The following is a 12,705-nucleotide window of genomic DNA, read 5'->3' as shown; positions in this document are numbered from 1 at the left end:
TTGTGACAGAGTGATGGTCAATTAGCATATTCCCTCTTTATTAGATAGGATGATTAGGGAAACACACACATTCACTCTTTTCTTTTTTATGAAAATCCATAGAAGCAATAGAAATATAATTTTCTCAACATCAAATCCTTTGTCCCTTTCTCTTCCTTCAACCTTGATATTAAAAGAAACCACTGGAATGTTCCAAAAAGCCATCAAGATGCAAACCTACATCTCCTCTTGTTCTAGGCTCCTACCTTGTTTCATGCATGACAGGCACAGAGTTGCTTCATTCAGATCTGCTAAATTCAAATTTGATAGCCATTAACTGCCTCCAGGATTTAGCCTATTTGCAGAGGACAAAGAAAGTAAAGGAAAGGTAAGAACTGAATTATCCATACCACCTATATCCACAGATTTTCTGATGACTCAGCACTCATTATCTTGGAACATGCTCTTCCTGAAAGCCAGATTTCATCATTTACTTAGAACCACCAGAACACAATAAAGACACAGTGAAAAGCATATCCAAAATTCCTGCCAGAAAGAAAATATTGCCCGAGGATTACATTTAAAAGAGGGTATAACCATGATTCCTACAAATACAAGATAAACATTAGTCAAAGACCCTACTTAACTAAATTATTAGTGGGAAAGCGTTGAGATATTATAATTGGTTGAAAAGTGAATTTGAAGAACCACACATATATAAAAATAATAAACACTGGAGCCACTTTAAAATGGAGTCCAGTGGCCTTCCTTATCTCTCCCAGAGGAACTGCCTTGCAGGCCTTACTCCTGGAAGATAAGAAATCAGGTATTGTGACTAATCAAATGATGACTGCCAGAATGAAAATTAAAACACTGTTTAGGGTTACCTTCACTCAGTTAGCTTATCTGCACCAATAGGCATGCCTTTCTTCTACTGATGTCATTGTCCCCCTTCCTTTTCTCATAGATGTCCCTTGCCTTTGTCTTCTAGTCAGTACTGAATCAGTGCTTCCCAAATAGCTATTCTTTTAAGTTCAAATAGATGCTTGTTGTCTCTTACTTCAGCCTTTTATTTTTAGATGAACACACATAATTAACAAGCAAAAAATAATACTGAAATGATTAAAAATAAATATATTTATTCCAGAAAAATGAGTAGCAGTAGGAATAAAAGCTGAAAATCAATTGTACTTCCTTCCACAAGACAACATTAATTTGTGTGTCTATAGACAGAAATCATTTGCATTATCAATTATTTACAACATACGGAGTTGCAAAATAGCTTGAATATAATTATCATAGAAGAGACCTTGAAGAATCAGATAACCCGGAGGGCCTGACTGCTTTTCCAATGAAGACCCTCTGGAACCCTTCTGGTTCACTTCTACGTTTTACACAACTTTTCCTAAAATATAAATTGAAATAAAATTAAGCAAGAAAGTGGAACACAATTGAGAATGTTAAGAGCAAAGATGACATAAGCAAAATTTAGTCAGTGTTGGGAATGTTGTACAGATTAAGAAATGGAAAGGAAAGTCTATACCAAAAACCTAACAGGTGATAAAATAAACTGCATTTCATGTCTTCTGCCCATCTTTTAGAATCATTCCACCATTAACAACTGCCTGAAAACACATCCTCTTATATGTCATTATTATTTTTAATGTGTAGCTGGCCAAATGAGCTCAACGTCACTGGAACACTGACAGAAGATTATTAAATAATGTGTGCCACCAGTCACCCAATATAACCACATTACCATGTATTATCTTAGTATTTGTCGCAATTTATAACATTATTCAGGGGTGACAGTGCTGTGTTAAGAGCCGCGGAGGCCCATGGGACTCCCTGCAGAAGTTGTCAAATAGAAGTAAGAACTGTAAAAGCAATAGCTAATCGTCCCTCAACATTGTCCACTGGCATACACGGACACCTACCAACTTAAAACAAGCAAGTCCTGAAACATCAAGGAGCCCAAAATACATCACTGCAGTAACACCCAATGGCAAGCTCATTTAAGTGACTGGAATTAGTGTATTGGGTAGCAATACCAAATAGGCTTATCTATTAGCATCAAGACAATTCTACTTAGAATATACATTTTCACCTTAAAAACAAAAATCTCCCTTAGACTGCTTTATCTCTCTTTAATAGGAAATGCAATATTATTCAAGTTTAGGAGATAGAAGGGATTTAAATTCATCAAACCTTTTCAGAAAGATGCTGTATAGGAGATTGTTTTAAGAGAGTTTTATTCTACAAAAAGATTTCCTTAAATTACTGGACACTTCAAGTCCTAAAGAAACTATCAATTACAAAATATAATACATATATATGTAAACAGATATTCATGTTATATCCATTAAAAATCACAATTAAATTATTAAAATTCTGATATTTTAATGTCAAATATAATGTAGAGATTTCTTCATGTTACCTCCACATTATATGAATAAACTCTGATGTCTGATTCATTAATTCCTGGCCAGAGGCAGACAGGTGTGGGTCCCTGCCCTCTGCCCTGCCCCATCTTACCATATGACTCTCTCCATGTCTGCATCCTTTGTCTCATCCACATAAATCACCTACTATGAATGATGCTCCAAATTAATGACATGTTTTCTACTTTGTGTGTACATTACATTCATTCTACTCTTTTGCAGAAAAGCTCATGTTACTTAGAATTAAAACACAAAGAGCCTTTATATCTTAAGTCAATATTTTAATTTTTTTCTCAAATTTTTCAAATATTTTTCATCCTCAAATTTTTAAAAAGCTTATTTCAGCAAATCTACTTGTAGGAATACTTACTGATTTCTTCAAAGCTAGATTAGTACTTATTAAAATGTTACTCACCTGCAACTGGTCTTTTGATTAAAAAGAATTAATGATTTTTTTTTTTTTTTTGAGAAAGTGACCTGTTAACAGGTCAATCTGTCATTGGTAAAGATTTTAAGAAATCTATAACTCAGATGCTAACAGTAAAAAACAGCCTAGGGCAGGAGGTAAAATTTGTAGCTAACCAGTGCTTTTCAAATCAAGGGAGATGGACCAGCTAGCTATCTGGCTGTGGAATTGGACAATGTCATAATTCTACACAATCATAGTAATAGATCAGCTGCGCTCTGCAAGTTGTTGGTATTCTGCTAATACTTTAACTTGCATCTAAAAGCTGCAAGCCAAAACTTTTTATGGTTCTTGAAAATGAAAATTAGAGTCTTCCCAATTGCCCTGGTGTGTCTTAAGTATTCACCATAAAGCTTACATACTAAAGTTTGGTAAAAAGCTATATAATAAATAAGGCCTGATACTTTCCATGTGAGACTAGGCAAGAAAATTAAGATGTCAAATATGCCTTGCAGAGGATGGTTACATTGTTTCATTACAAAATTCAATTTAATACATTTCCTCAGTTTCAGCTGATGACAAGATACATCTCAGTTTTAAACTCTACAGAAATGTGTTCTTTTAAAGTCTTTGAATTTTCACATGTTTTTTCTATTTCACAAGAAATACTGAGTGACTCAGTGATATGTTCTTTTTTCTTTTTCTTTTAATTACAATCCAAATAAGTTGTGAAAGGACCTCATCTGTTAGTTGTCTGTCTCACTAAGGAGCGGATGCCATCCCCTCTCAGAATCCATCAGATGAGAATGCAATTAAACTAAAACATTGACTATAATATTTAGATGCACTTTGGTTTGTACATCCTTTTAACTTTCATAATCATAACACAGAAATAATCTACTTAAGTGCAAATTAAAGTATTGCCATTTTTTTTTCTCTCCATCAACTAAGAGATCATTATGTAGAAAGTAATTTTGGGGGTGAAGATTAGAATTTTGTTTAGTGTTTATAGCTTGCCCTTGGACTATAATACATAATTTAAGCCCTTGTTACACTGATAATGTGTGGAAACTGCTCTATTTTACAGCAGAATGCTGGAGGAGGGGGCGCGTATGTAGAACACATGAATGTACATGTGTGCATGTGTAAGGAATTATACAGAGAAATAGAAAATGTTCATTAAACTCATCACAGTTAAAATAGATCAAGTCTAAAACTTACATAATTTATTTTATTTTTTTAATTGTATCCTTATGAGAAAACGGTTTGGCTCAGTGGATAGAACATTGGCCTGCAGACTGAAAGGTCCCAGGTTCGATTCCGGTCAAGGGCATGTACCTTGATTGTGGGCACATTCCCAGTGGGAGGTGTGCAGGAGGCAGCTGATGGGTGTTTCTTTTTCAAACATGTTTCTAACTCTCTATCTCTCTCTCTTCCTCTCTGTAAAATATCAATAAACTATATATTATGAATATTTTAAAATGTTATCATTATTGTTAAAAGTATTGCAGATGTTCTCTTTGTGATTTGTATTTTTCCCACTGACCCCTGCCACTCTGCACCTGCTCCTCCCAGGCCTGCACCACAGTATTGTCAGTGTCTATGGGCCATGGACATACGCATGTAAATTCCCTGGTTAATCTCTCCCCACCCACCAGCACCCACCCCTGCCTTCCCTCTGACATTCTTCACAAAACTTACAGAATTTAAATTGGAGAAGAGTAAGTAAGAATTACAGTTTTTGGTATTTTCTTTAGGTAAAAGTCAGCAAACTTTACAAAAGGCCTGATAGCAATGATTTTAGGCTTTGTGATTTCTCTCACAACTACTCAACTCTGACATTATAACCTACATGAGTAGACTATGTAAACAAATGAGTGTTGCTATGTTCCAATAAAACTTTATGCACTAATATAGGTGGCAGGTTAGACTTGGCCCACTGGGTGTAACTTGCCAATCTTGGTTAAACATAGCAATCTGTTTATTTTAAAGTGATGCCCCATACTTCATCAGCAATCAATATGATGCTTAATAAATATAATTTGCATTACTACTCAGAAAGCAAACTACTTTAACATCTTTTATCTTGTTTCAGCATCACAGTGACATACTGTGAGAAAGGCCCTATTATTAAATTCTCCATTTGCAGATGAGGAAACTGAGGTTCACAGAAGCTTAACTTTAGCACCAGAGAGTCCATACCAAGTCCTAGATCCTCTCTGTCAGTATTATTTTGCAGGCACTGTTAGGAAACTCCATGCTTACTAAGATACTCGTTAGGACATTTTCAATTATACATATTTTAAATGTTAGATTGTGACTTAACCAGGCTACAAAGGCTTTCTTCTCAAGAAGCAAAGCTGAGGAGGGAGAAATGGCAAAGATGGTAGTGGGGTTTATCACAAGATGGCAACAGTGGTGTCAACATAGATTGTAAATATAGAGGAGGGGCAAGAAGAGATGACATGATGGCTTATCTGTGTTCTGGAGAAGGGACAGACTTAGATGGATAAATTGGAAGGTAGACACGTAAATGGAATAAAGAAGCTCTGAAGCCTCTAAAAAGTATATATATAAAGTAATGATGGAAATTCTGTCTTGGGAAGTCTTCATAGAGGAAGTGGCATTTAACCACCACCATTTTCCCCTCTCACAAGTACATTCTCAGGAATGTATGGGCTCCCTGTCTTTGGACTCCCTTAAAGGAATCTTTGTGTCTCAGACAGAACTGAAAAAACAGTTTTATAAATGAAAAGATATGACATTTACAAAACCCATGAATCTGCTACCTAGATGTAACAGACAACATCCTATAGTTTTATCTCATATCTCTTAAAAGTTCTCTCTCTCTCCCTCTATCTCTCTCTCTCCCTCTCATTCTCTCTCTCTCTCTCTCTCTCTCTCTCTCTCTCTCTCTCTCTCTCTCTCTCTCACACACACACACACACACACACACACACAATTGTCACTATGTGAGATCATGTACATGGTAATTAGCTTGAATATGGTAATCATTTCAAAATGTAAATGTATAACAAATCATCATCTTGTACACCTTCAGTATATACAATTTGTATTTCTCAATTATAGCCTCCATAAATATTTACAAATATATATCCTGGACAAAGCAGGGGAAAAACAGAAAAATAAATACATCCCTCAACTGAATCCCTGAGAATTTTTGAAAAATAAAAATAAAAAGGGGCATCTGCTAAAAATGAAAGTACTCACTGGTTTTTAAGCGTGAAATAGATAAAAATTGATGATTTGTGTATTTTTTAAAAATGAACCTTCCCTAACTTTGAGGCATTTTTCATGGCACATTTTTATCACTCTCTCCAACAAAAGTACTTTATTTACTCATCTGAGTTATCAAGAGCTCTTTTTAAGTACAGGGACAGGTGAAAAACCTCAATATGATCATTAGAACACATATATGACATGGTCATTTTTTAAAAATATATATTTTATTGATTTTTCACAGAGAGGAGGAGAGAGGGATAGAGAGCTAGAAACGTCAATGAGAGAGAATCATCGACCAGCTGCCTCTTGCACACCCCCTACATGGGATGTGCCCGCAACCAATGTACATGACCTTGACCGGAATCAAACCTGGGACCTTTCAGTCCTCAGACCGACGCTCTACCACTAAGCCAAACCGGTTTCGGCAACATGGTCATTTTTTAAAGTGAAATTCTGGGCTAATATGTTAAACTAAAAAATAAATGAATGAATGAATAACAACAGCCACTAAAGTCTAGTTGGAATTAGTTATTCTCCAAAATTCCCCAAAGTAACCAATAAAGAACATAAAAATGAAGAGTACCAAATGTGAATGAATTAATTACAGCAAGTGGAAAAGAATCTACTTCCAAAAATAATGACTAACAAAGCCTTCACAGTGATTCATATCATGCAAATTATAGCCATGAACTTCAAAATTAAATCCTAAGCAATTACAACCTAAAAGAAATAAATTTTTTCAAATAGAGGACATGAGAACTTCACACATCTTATCAAGGTGCCTAAAAGGAGAGTGAGCCTTCAAAATACATTGCCTTCAAAGTTCCATGGAAAGTAAATATCAACCAGGGAATAACAGTATCCTACATTTGGTTCAACCAAAGACTATGCACAGACTTCTTTAGATGCCCCACCATTCTTTTAATGAAGGAAGAATTTTCTTGGATATAAGAAACAGTAGGGAAAGTAGTAGGTGATTTGCACTGCCTTATTAAAGCTCATATTCCCTCTTAGAGTTTGGTGACAATAGTATATAAGAATTCGCTCTGACTATAAATGCAGCTAAAAATAACAGCTGAGCTCTCAAAGTGCTAATCATTTAAAATCCACATCTTGTTTTGCAAGTGAGGGAGAGCTATGCATTGTCTGGTATAGCAGATTTATTTCAAAGTCCCACGTCTTAAGGGGTGGCTTTGCTCCCTGATTGGTCTCCTGATGGCAATGACCCTCCTCTTCCAATGAGATGGCCATACCTATCTACCCACTCCAGATTCTGCAGGTGATTTTATAATGTAAACATTCAGAGGGCTCAGAGACAGCTAAGTTACGAATTTTTTCATTCCATATATCAGGTCCCTTTCCACCTGCTGTTCTTAGAGTGTAAGCAAATATAACAATGCAAAATAAATACCTATTTTGCTTCAGATTGTTCAGTGAAGGACATCTTTTTTTTTTCCCTATCCTGAAAGCACACTTCTCTTCCTAATGTATCTAAATTTGTTCTTATTTCCCAGCACCGGTTACTCCCTGTTGTTTTCTGGTTTTGTTCAGAAACCTTTTACAGTTGTTGACAGCCTCTAACTACCCATTGGAAAAATGTATTCAGGATATTTCCAATTACCTGTGCCCTACTTCCTGGCCAAAGGCTCTTGGTAATTTGGCAGAACAAGTACCATGGCACTTCTCCCTGCATATTCTAGAGTGTTTTGACTCCATGATCAGATATGATGAATAGATTGAGCTCAGTGACTTCATTACCAGGGTCTTTGCTCCAGTATTTGATGTTAAGTGTAAGCCACAAGGTTGCTAATGAAACATGAAAAAGTGGGTGTGATGCAGAAAAGCACACATCTGGAGAGGGTGGGTAGCATGAGAGGGCTATGAAGATTTCTCCTTTGATGTGAGGCCTTCAGACTACTCTCTGCAGTGCTGGGCTGGCCACTCTTCTTAAAGTCATAGACTTTTAAGATTTCATACTGGGTGCTGATGAATTTTTCACATGGCAAGCTTTGAGAGCAACAGCATTCTGAAAGAGCTTTTGCCAATGTTGAAAGGAAGTAAAACTGTTTGGACAAATTTTGATGAAACCAGCTCAAAATATAGCCTTGGATTTATAGAGGAAATGACCTACTCGAGCCACTAAGTTATGTTGTTCAATCTTTGCCTTAGTTTCTTTTATGGATGCTTCCAGCTTCCAGTGATTTCTATGTAATTTTTCTATAGATATATCATCATGAGAGAATTCAGGACTTATTCTGTGCTTTCCTAATAATAAGTGTTACACTGTATTATATGTATGTTTCTGTATTCATATCTTCTACTATCGATAGATACTCTAGGATAAGAGCATTTATTGCACATGATACCTGAATTTATTCCTAATTGAGAGAAGCATATATTAAGTACTTATTGCCTTGGAAATTCTGCTACAGAATTAGTCCTTTATCCTCAGAAAAATACCTATAAAGTGGTATTGCTCTCATTTGCAATGAAAGATATATGGGGCTTGAAAAGTTTCAATAATTTGCCCAAGCTTCTGAACCGAGTAATTCGTAGAGCTAGATTCCCAACCCACCTCCAAAAATGTTGCTAGATAAGTGTTTATTAAATTTATTATAAAAATAAATTTAAGCTTCTTTGGTAGCATGTGTTATTTCATGCCATTTTAAAAAGCTATAAAAATTGTAACAGTCAAAATAAGGAATGTTATGTTCATATAAAAAGTAGCCCCAAAAGCAAGCACACTAAAACTGTATGTCCAACGTGGGTTCGTAGGGAGCTCTGCCCTTCATAGCCACTCAAAAATGCAGGCTGACCATTTCCATTCTCAAGGCCAATGACACTCTTAGTCTTAAAACTCCCATCTGGAAGCAAGACACTTCATCTGAATTGACGATTCATAGAGAAATAACTCATATAACCCTCCCCAACTTAAAAGAAAGCAGTGAAATAAAACCCTACCATGTGCTCATAAAGAAGAGAATCAGTATACTTATGAGCAGCTCTAATGACCACTGCATATGTCTGTCTGTGACATGAAATACAATGGAAAGCTAAACTGTACTCACTGTATGTTCACATTTCCTGCCTAGAAAGTTATTCATATCAAGTAGCTGCTGGCTTCTTTTTTTTATTTTTATTTTATTTTATTTTATTTTATTGATTTTTACAGAGAGGAAGGGAGAGAGATAGAGAGTTAGAAACATTGATGAGAGAGAGTCATCGATCAGCTGCCTCTTGCACAACCCCTACTGGGGATATGCCTGCAACCAAGGTACATGCCCTTGACCGGAATCGAACACTGGACCTTTCAGCCCCAAGCCGACGCTCTATCCATTGAGCCAGACCGGTTTCAGCAGCTGCTGGCTTCTTGTAGGCACTTGCCTATGATATTTAGAGTTTATTTATTCTTGGTCAATGAGGTTATGGAGTGATTGTGAGCCTCAGTTGCTTTGGGAGTATATTTTAGAAAAGGGTGAAACAGACCTTGAGACTTTCAACAGCTGACCCTGTTCTGTGTTCTGTGATTCAGTGCACTAAGTATCTCTAAACCCACAGAAAGTCTCTGGCTTTTGGCACACAGACCTCAGGTAGACCAATCCACTCAAAGAAAGCAGGTCTTTGAGGTTACTATTTGAAAGATAAATGTGCCATCATTCTGCCAAGGACTCATTCCCTATTTTTGTCACGGGATTTCAAACCTCTAGTGTTTGGCTAAATCATCAGTGGGTTTGATTCTTAACACTGAAGGCCCCTATTCTTAACTACAACATATTAAGATTGCATGGAGTACAGGTTTAATCTGACAAACTTAGCAACATACAAACCACACAACTGTGCTCTCTGAATGACTTTAGAGATGACAAAAGGGCAGGAAGAGCTATTGAATAATTACATAAAACCCAAATCTGGGCTTTTATTTCAGAATCTCTCTGCTGCATTTTAACAAACAAAGCAAAGCAGAACATGGTAAGGTCCACTTTGTAAACACCAACATTTACTAATTACAAGCCACAAAGGAAAAAACATGGAATCCCAGCATTATATGATGACAATGGCAAAATTGCAATTAATTTTCAAGGCAAAGAACACCAATGTGGTTTGGTTAGATTTATGTTGAACATGTGCATTTTACAATCATACAATTGAAGGAAGGCAGAAGGTGAAGAGAATACAAAAGCTCAAAGGTAAATGTAATTAGTTTATAATCCCAGGGACATGTGGGGACTGGGGTTAGGTGGCAAGAATTCTATTGAGGAAAGTATAATGTAGACTAAAAGCTCAGCTTCATTAGAAAAAAAAAAAGAAGAAAAAAAAGAGGATACTACACAAAGCGATAATCTTGCCCTTGTTAATTCCCAGTACAGTCTACATTGAGGAGAGAAATGGGGACAAGAAAAGATTTGCTATTACTCTAGGGAATCAAGTTCTTAATCTAGTCTAAAGCAATGGCTCCATTTTCCCCAGGATAATAGCTAACAAAGTCAAGTCCTCCCAGCATCTGATGTAGGTCATCCATGAGTGTCTAACCAAGCTAACATACTCAAGCTAATATGCATGATGTACTGTAAGTTTTATAAATTTGATTTTCAAATATCCTTAAAAAAGGTAGCTCACTGTCTTATAATGTACGTGTAATATAACAGACACCTGCTTTTTCATGTATAGGAAATCCTTCCAGCATATTATTGTCTACCATCTGGATAATGCCAATTTTTTAAACAACCTACCATTTAGCTACAAATTTAATTTCCTCCTAAAATTGATCCACTTACGGTAACCACATAACCTCAGAAATAACTAGCATGTTCTTCCTTTTCCTAACCAAAATTATGCCAAAATAGATTTAAGGGAAAGGAAAAAAGGGGGCAGAGCTGAAAAGAAAAAAAAAAGAGAGAGAGAGGGAAAAAAAAAGCATTCAAAAGAATCCAGTGTTAACAAAAATATGCCTTAAAGTGTAAATGACTTTCTCATGAAAAAAAAATCAATTTATGAGTCAACAGAAAAATCTTTGTGCTGGGCAATCTGAGCAGTAGGCATCCGCATCTGCACAGGCTCCTCAGAATCCGACAGGAACCCGTCCTAACTATTATGCAAAGCAAAAAGGGATAACAAAATAGGCAATTTCCTAGAGCAAATTAAAATGCAATCGCAGGCATTTCATGAATATTTGAGAGTTCTCTTTTCCTCAATGACAAGCACCTGCATGTCTTTAGCTACTTTTGCTGTTCAAAACACAGTGAATAAATGGTGCTAAACCTTTTCTCCCGAGGTGTCTGGGGAACACAACGAGGACACTCATGTTGGAGGCAAGTTGCCTTGCTATTCCCAAAGATATTAAGAGAGCAGCTTTGAGAACATAACAATATTTATGGGGAAGCACATACTCTCCCAGGACATTCCAATAACATTGGTGGAAGGCATTGTGTTTTACAATGGACTGGCTCTCAGATGTTGTCATGAGTTAAATGAAAGTACATCCTTTCTTCTGTTCTCAATGGCAATATGAGTCCAAACACATATACACACACACCCAACAGATCAGTGTGTGGGTTCATGTTAACTACCGTGTTTCCCCGAAAATAAGACATCCTCCGAAAATAAAACCTAGTACATGGAAAGATAAGACATCCCCTGAATATAAGACCTAGCACAACTTTGGGAGAAAAAAATTAATATAAGACACTGTCTTATTTTCGGGGAAACTGGGTGCGTATGTTATTCAGAGAGGCTAAAGTAACCAGTTCTCCTAGTTTTAAAGCATAACTCCAACATTCAGGAATGGGATTCATTCCATATCTCTCTGCCACTTCTGCTGGGTTCTCTATATTGTTTACATACAACACCTTCTCAGGACAGTCATCAAATCATGTCTTTCCCTCAAAGTCTTCAAAAGTATCTCAGCATAAAACCCAGGCGTTGTGACCCAGTGTGATTCAGCTTCTGCTTTCTTTCTGACTTCATCTTGTATTTTGTACCTCCCTCTCTCTACTCTCTATATCCTTTAGCCACACTGGCCTCCTTGCCATTGCTTACCCACGTTCAGCATGCTTTGCCCACTCGGGGACTTTACACCTATACTTGTTTTCTTGGAATGCTCTCCTCTCAGGTTCTGACTGAACGGCTTGCTCTCCATTTATCTGTTTACTGCTCACATGTTTCCTAGCAGTGAGGTCTTCCTAAGTCTAAATCACATACATCTCCATTCCCAGCAATCCCTATTTCCCCGTCCTGTATTTTTTACAAGTGTGCATATTACCAACTAATTCATATCATCCACTCTTGACTGTCCCTTCTAAAATCACATGTTCCATCATTTTCCCTTTACTCTGCTTACTTTTCTTCATAGCATTATCACCAGCTGACAATCTATATGACTCAATTTGTTTAATTCTTCACCTGCTAGAATATAAGCTTTCAAATCCAGAAATTCTATTTCTGGCTTATTAAAACAGTGCCTGGCATAGAGCCGCTCAATTAATATTGTTGAAAGAATAAATTCTATAATTAAGTTTGCTGTCTTCTCTACTAAGTCTCTTCGACATTTAACTTACAGAGGATTATTTTTAAATGAAGAATGGTAAGCAGAGTACTTGATAGGGAGAAACTAATCAGTGGATTACTAAACAGAAAACA

At 36.5% G+C, this 12,705-nt stretch overlaps 1 protein-coding gene across 1 annotated transcript in view; it reads right to left on the bottom strand.

Moving 5' to 3' along the window:
- Positions 1-12,705, bottom strand: part of GPC6 (glypican 6) — a 1,066,799-nt gene that overhangs the window by 816,769 nt on the left and 237,325 nt on the right. The gene's annotated exons all lie outside the window — the stretch shown is intronic.

The sequence above is a fragment of the Pipistrellus kuhlii genome, unplaced genomic scaffold (genome assembly GCF_014108245.1).
Source record: "Pipistrellus kuhlii isolate mPipKuh1 unplaced genomic scaffold, mPipKuh1.p scaffold_m20_p_3, whole genome shotgun sequence".
NCBI classification, from domain to species: domain Eukaryota; kingdom Metazoa; phylum Chordata; class Mammalia; order Chiroptera; family Vespertilionidae; genus Pipistrellus; species Pipistrellus kuhlii.
The sequence above is the reverse complement of the archived record's forward strand: the minus strand, read 5'-3'. Positions and strand labels throughout refer to the sequence as shown.